Genomic DNA, 7,149 nt, shown 5'->3' with positions numbered 1-7,149 from the left:
CCCCTCAGCCATCCTGTGGGTGCCCTGTGGTGGCACTCAAGGTGATCTGTTCCATAACCTTGCTGGGCACCCAGGTCAGGCTGACAGGCCTGGAGGTCCCCAGATCCTCCTTCCAGCCCTTCTTGGGGATGGGCTCACACTGGCACCTCCAGTCCTCTGGGAGCTCCCTGCTGAGCCAGCACTGATGGTGAATGACGGAGAGCAGCTTGGGGAGCTCATCCACAGCTCCCTCATTGCCCTAGGATGGATCCTGTCTGATCCCATTCACCTGTGAGCATCTGAGTGGCTCAGCAGGTCACCCACTGCTTCCTCCTGGATTCCAGGGGCTGTTCTGCTCCCTGTGCCCATCTACCAGCTCAGGACAACACTTGTCCTGAGGATATCCTCTCCTAATATTGAAAATTGAAACAAACTAGGGGTAAAGTAGCTCAGCCTTTTCCTTATCTTTAGTTACTATATTCTCCACTGCATCCAATAAAGAGTAGAGGTTCTCCTACTCCTCCTTTTTGCTATTTTTTTTTTTATAAAAGCATTTTTATTTTTTTGCAGAACCCTCCAGGTTAAGTTTTAATAGAGTTTTCAACTCTCAGCTTTTCTTTCTGTATGACCCCTTAAAGACTTCCTGAGTTGCTGGTCCTTTTTCCACCCCTGAGTCTCCAGAAAAGCTCCATGGGCAGCCAGGCCAGTCATTTTCCTCACTAGCTCATCTTCTGCCGCACTGGGACAGGCTGCTTCTTCCCCCTTATGATTACTTTCTTGAAATGTGTCCGTCCTTCCAGGACCCCTTTGTTTTTAAGGGCTGTTTCCCTTAAAGCAATCAGTACCTGATTAGGTATTCCCCAAAACTGGAGCCTAAACAGGCCAAAGTCTGCCCTTCCTATTTCCAGTGCAGAAGTTTTGTTGCTGCCCCTCCCTCTTTCACAGAACATTGAACACTTCATTATTTCATGGTCACTGTGCCCCAGGCAGCCTCTGAGCCCCACATCTGCCCCCAGCCCTTCTCTGTTTGTGAACAGCAGCAGACAGAGCTTTCCTTGGCAGTGGGAGTGTTACCAAAAATTTAGTAAAACAGAAAATTCCTTAACCCCAATGTAGCATTAAAAAGCAGCATTTTTTATTCAGCTGGATGCACGGGGGAGAGCTCCTCCCAAAGCTGTGCATGCTGAGTACAGGAAAGTTTCTGTTTATATTCTGTATTTTGCATACATATTCATTGATTGTCCTGGACTAAAAATACATATGATAATCATTTCCCCAAAATCATTAATATATTTCCCCTCCCCTTTACCCATGCATTCTCCTGTCCTGGGGGTCTCCCTGGTGGTCCCTGGTGCTCGTGGACCCCAATGTTCCTGTGGGCCTGGCTGAGCTGGCAGGACACTGAGGCTGCTGAACTTCCAGTTCCCCTTCTCACACAATGGGCACTGTGTGGTTTCCACAGGCCTGGGGTTGTGGAGAACAAGCTCCAGATGTGAGCTCACCTGGTGTAGACAATTTATCATCTGGTACCATGTGGTCACAGAGTGGGCTATGACATCACAGAGTGGGTTAGGTGAGGTCATTGAGCATCCATGGCATCATAGTCTGTCTCCGTGACATCAGAGATCCAGCTGTGACATCACAGGGCAGAGGTCTGACATCACAGTGCAGACTGTGGCATCACAGACTCTGGTGTGACATCAGAGACCATCTGTGTGACATTGGAGAATGGGCTGTGACATCCCAGAGCGGCTGTGTGACATCCCAGCAGGGCTGTGTCAGGTCACTGGGTTGGTCACTCTGCCCCAGCTCCCCCTCACAGTTTCTCCCAACAACTCCAATGCTGTCCATGCGCAGCAGGGTCCCTGTCCCTGGGATACCCCCGGCCCACCTGGAGCCAAAGCCTCCACCAAAGGATGTTCCACAGGATCCACCCCAGAGCCTGACATGGGGACAAGGGGCCAGGGCTGTGTGACCAGGACATCAAGGACGGGGATTATCCAGGTCACTGTGGCCTGGGTTGGGTTGCCCAGGGCAGGAAAGATGTCTGGCAGCTGGAGCAGGGTCTGGGAAGGGCCTCCAAGGTGGGGCTGGAGCCCCTGGGCTGTGAGCAGAGGCTGAGGGAGCTGGGCTGGTCCAGCCTAGAGCAGGGAAGGCTGAGGGGATCCTCATCCCAGCCTGGCAGTGCCAGCAAGGAGGGGATGGAGAACAGAGCCAGGCTCTTCACAGGGGGCTGGGGGGAGACAAAAGCCGATGGGTGGAAGGGGAAAGAGGGGAGATCAGCCAGGGCGTGAGCAGATGAAATGAGTCAGGCTGCTTTCAGCATTTCCTCAACACCAAGAGCAGCCTGACCTCCCTTCTCCATCCACCACTGATAGATTTGCAAATCAGGAATTGTTTGAGCTCTTCTGTCCTCAGTCCAGGACAAGAATCCTGATACAAGAACTTAATTGTGTTTATATCTATCACAGAACCATATTAGTCAAAAATTAATTTTAGTATGCAAATCACTTGTGAACAGTGGACTCATCAGACACGCTGGGACATTGCACATAGCTCAGGGAAGAGTTTGTAATTGTGTGATTGTTATTTTAATGGTGTAATTTTTATTAAGTTATATCCTGCTCAACTGTGGTCTGTTGGCTAGGTCCAGTGTGGGCTGGAGGGAGCTCAGATTTGCACAAGGCTGCTCTGAGTGCCAGCCTTGGATGGGGAAAATGGTGGGGTGGGGGTAGGGACAGAGTCTGATTGATTGTCAGCCATGAAAGGTCTTGATTTTCATACCCAGTCAAACTGCAGGAGGAGGTACTTGGATTCAGTGTCAAATGGAAATTGCATATGTCAATTTATGAACAGGGGAAAAAAATGAAACAGGACCTAAAAAATGTTTTCTCACTGTCTTTTTAAATAGAACACATTCAGTTGAATGCAATTCTGAAATCTCTCTTATTAACCACACAAGATTTGGAAACTGAAATCAAATTATCCCCAGAGATTTGGCTTGTTAGGATGTTCTGAATGTTAATGAGTCCAGGGACACTGAATTCCTGCACGGAAGAGCTGAAGGCTGAACAAGCCTCTGGAGCCGTACTTGGATTCAGTGTCAATTGGAGATTGCACATATCAATGAATTAAGAGGGAAAAAACCTAAACAGGACTTAAAAATCATGTTTTGTCACTGTCTTTTTAAATATATTGCATTCACTTTGGATATACTACTGAGATCTGTCTAATTAACCACAAATTATTTGAAAATTGAAATCAAATTATTCCCAGAGGCTTGGCTTGTTTAGCTGTTCTGAATGTTAATGAGCCCTGGGACACTGAATTCCTGCACTGAAGAGCTGAAGGCTGAACAAGCCTCTGGAGCAGGAAAATTCAGCAGCAGCCTCCAAGGTGCTGAGGATGTCAGCAGCCCCCACTGAGGCCATCCCTGCCCTGAGACCGTGGGGGAATGGGCAGACAAGGAGAGCGTCCCTGGGGCTGGGGCAGCACAACTCAGAGGCACCAGCGGCACCAGCCGGGCAATGGAGTGTGGAATGGGGCTGGGAAAGCCCTGCCTGGGCTGGGCCAAGCAGGACACACAAGCCCTGACTGCCATCCAGTAGAAAACTCTGTCAAGGAGATATTTAAAAGGAATTACAATTGTTTCTGTATTCTGAATTGGACTTCCTGGAGAAATACCAACAAGAGATCCTCAGGAGCTCAAAACAACAAAACAGTCTTTACTGGTAACTTTAGAAAATCAGAGAATTTTTGGCAAAAGATTTAATTTGACATTCAATCAACACAGAACACTTCTTAAAGCACTGACTTGGCCCATTCAACTTCACAAACTCTAAGGTTTTTGAATTTTACATTACTCAGATTTGCAAAAGGTCCAAAATAGAACAAAAGGACAGAAAGAGAGAGAGGCAAAAAGGATACAGAGGAGCATACACAGAGGTACCAACTCCTGGATTCCAGAAGTGTTTAGATGGAAATTCCAAGAGGAGGTAGGGTCAAGATGTGTGCTTGCCTTGTGGTCAGCCTTCAATACCCCTTGGTCTCCCTGGGCCCTTCCCCCAGGTGGGACTGTGGGTCATTTGGTCCCTCAGGAGCTGGGCTGGGGCTGCAGAGGCGGCTGTGGAGCATTGCCTGTGCTGTGCCAGGGACTGGCAGACACTGCTGGGCTGGGATAGAGGCTCTGGGGGTATGGGTTCCAGGGCAGAGCAGGGCTGGGGTTCCAGGGCATGGCAGGGCTGGACCTGCCCCTTCCTCCCCTATTGGAATAAGATCCCAATATTACCAGGTAGATTGTGCCTGGGCTCGTCTGACCCCTGCTCCTGGGCCAAAGGCAGCAACTGTGGTGTTTCACCTCAGAGACACTTTTGGCTGGCTGGATGGTGCAGCTGAGCACCAAAACAAGTCCAGGCTTGTAGAAACTCAGTTTGCCTCGGGTGGGAAGGCTTCAGGCTAAGGTGAGGAGGAAAAGGAGACAGATTCTGCCGGAGGGTTAATGTCAAGAGTTTATTCCATGGTCACAAACGTCTGAATCTTAGGTAACAGCTCCAACAGAATCCCGACTGCATGGCCTGAGTGACTTTTTAAGCTCCGGGGGGAGGGGGAGGGAAGGGACAGGTGAGCCACCAACCAGGTGGGAGGGGCAGGGTCTCAGGGAACGATGACACCCAGACAGACCAATGACCTCTGGGCACAGGGGCATCTTTTGAACCTGACCAACCACACGATGGCCTTGCTGGAATGTTAAGACTGATTGACAGCCCGGCAGGGGGCGAGGGGGAAGGGGAAGGGGAAGAGAGATATTGCCACACCTGGGAAGGGGCTGGGAAGTTTAAAACAGGAAATTGCAACACACTGCAACACTCCCCACACAGGAAATGTCTTGAGCCAAGAAACTCCTCCACTCTGTCACAATAGGGAATACTGGAGGTGAAATCCCAATTCTGGCCATGGGCACCTAGATAAGAAGGACAGTTCTTTTCCTTAGGAATGAAAGCCCCAGTTCTCCCAGTAAATTTCTGGTTTGATTGTTTGGATTCTGTTTGGTTTTGCTGTTGCTTTGTTTCCTTGTTGTGCCTGAAGTGTCCACTCATGAGCCGAGTGACTCTTTCCGAGGAACCTTGTGCTGCTGTCCCTTAATATTCAGTCTGGTTTTTGCTGCTCCCTTGCTGGGGATGTTTTCAGCGCTCTCAAGGCCTCATTGGTAGCAGGGTGAAGGAGCCCTGGCCCAGGTTCTGGCCCTGGGGGACACGGGGAAGCTGCCGGGGGGTCCCTGTCCCCCTGTGCCACCCCCAGGGCCCCGGCCCCCCGGCCCCATGTCAGGCTCTGGGGTTGATCTCGTGGAACATCCTCTGGGGGAGGCTGCAGGGCCGGGGGCGGGGGGACCCGGGGGGACAGGGGACCCCGCTGTGCACGAGCAGGGTTGGACTGCTCTGGGGGGAGCTGTGAGGGGGGCCGGGGCAGAGTGACCTCCCCAGGGACCTCACACAGCCCCTGTGATGTCACACTGCCCCTGTGCTGTCACACAGATATCTGTGATGTCACACAGCCCCCGTGATGTCACACAGCCCCTGTGATGTCACACAGCCTTCTCTGTGATGTAACACTTCCCCTGTGATGTCCCAGAGCCAACTGTGAGATGCCACGTTATGATGTTATACAGCTGCTCTGTGATGTCACAGAAGTCTCTGTGATGTCAGAAAGTCACTCTATGATTTCACAATCTCTACTGTGATGTCACAGCCTGCTCTATGATGTTACACAGCCACCCAGTGTTGTCACAGCCCACTCCCTGATGTCACAGAGCCACCTTCTATGATGGCAGGATCTGCTCTACGGCCTCACACCCTACTCTATGATGTCACAACCAGCTCTGTGATGTAACAACCCTCCTATGTGATGTCACAAAACCCTCTCTGTGATGTCATACTGACACTCTGTAAGGTCACAGCACACACTTTGACCTCACTGCCACCTCTATGATGTCATGCAGCCATGCCATGGTCTCACAGCCTGTTCTGTGATGTCACACAGTCCCCTCTATGACACTGTAGCTGCTCAGTGGCCTCACACAACAAACTCTGTGATGTCAGAACCCAATCTGTGACCTCACACAGCCCACTCTGTGCTGTCCCACAGCCCCTTGCTGACATCCCAGCTGCTCTGTGCCTCTGTGACACAGCCCCAGAGGTGCTGCTGTGACACAGCCCCCTCTGGGCCATCCCACAGCCCCTGCCAGTGCTGAGCCCCTGTGAGCTCTGTCTGTGCCCTGCTGGTGTCCCTGAGGGGCCCTGGCAGTGCCCCAGCCCTGCTGGGCTGTGCACAGGAGCTGCTCCTGGCCAGAGCTGTCTCTCTGTAGCGCTGCCCTTGCCAGGAGCTGCCTCTGGGCCAGGAGCCCGGCCCAGCTCAGCAGCACAGACACAGCACAGGGACTTTAATGAGCCTCTGGGGCTTTGCTGCTCTTTGTATCAGACTCAGTCCCTCAGAGTGTGTTTAAAAACTTCTCAAGAACTCAAAGTTTAATTGGAACACTGAATTTGCTAGAAGATTTATTGGGTCCCACTGAGGGACAGGACTGAGAAAATGTCCCCAGGTTCCAGGTAGAGCAGAACCCTGGAAGCACTAATGACAGGCAGGGACAAGCAAGGGAAACGTGTCTCTGTGCTGAGCAAAGCTGGATGTGTTTGAGGAATGCAAAGGGCCAGAGCCTGAGCCCCAGCCCCTGGCCAGGCAGATGCTGTCCCTCCCTCCTTGCTCAGGGCTCTTCCCGGGATGGGCACTGGCATGTGGGGATGTGCAATGCCAAGGGCAGGAGCATGGGGCGGCCCCTGCCAGGCTGCTGAGCAGGGACAAGGAGGCAATGAGGCCACAGCCCTGCAAGGGTCACTTGTCCCCTCCTGGCCCCAGGCCCAGCAGCCATGGCCAAAGTGCTGCCCAAGGTGGCTCTGTCAGGGCTGTCCTGCAGCTGCTGCCCATCCCTGTGCCCTGTGCAGCCCAGGCTGTCCCACGGTGTCCCTGCCCTGCGCCTCTGTCCCTGCAGGCTGTCGGCATCCCCCGGCTGCCCCACCTGGCTGAGCCCTTCCTTTGTTGACAGCTCTGCCTCCTGCCTGCCTCTGCTTGCCCACACAGAGTGTGGGGCTGCTCCAGGCTCCTGCTGGGGACGTGCTG

Source organism: Melozone crissalis, unplaced genomic scaffold (genome assembly GCF_028551555.1).
Source record: "Melozone crissalis strain CALT ecotype California unplaced genomic scaffold, PUWL_Pcris_2 ptg000044l_1, whole genome shotgun sequence".
In the NCBI taxonomy this organism is placed as follows: Eukaryota; Metazoa; Chordata; class Aves; order Passeriformes; family Passerellidae; genus Melozone; species Melozone crissalis.
This window is presented reverse-complemented; position numbering follows the sequence as displayed.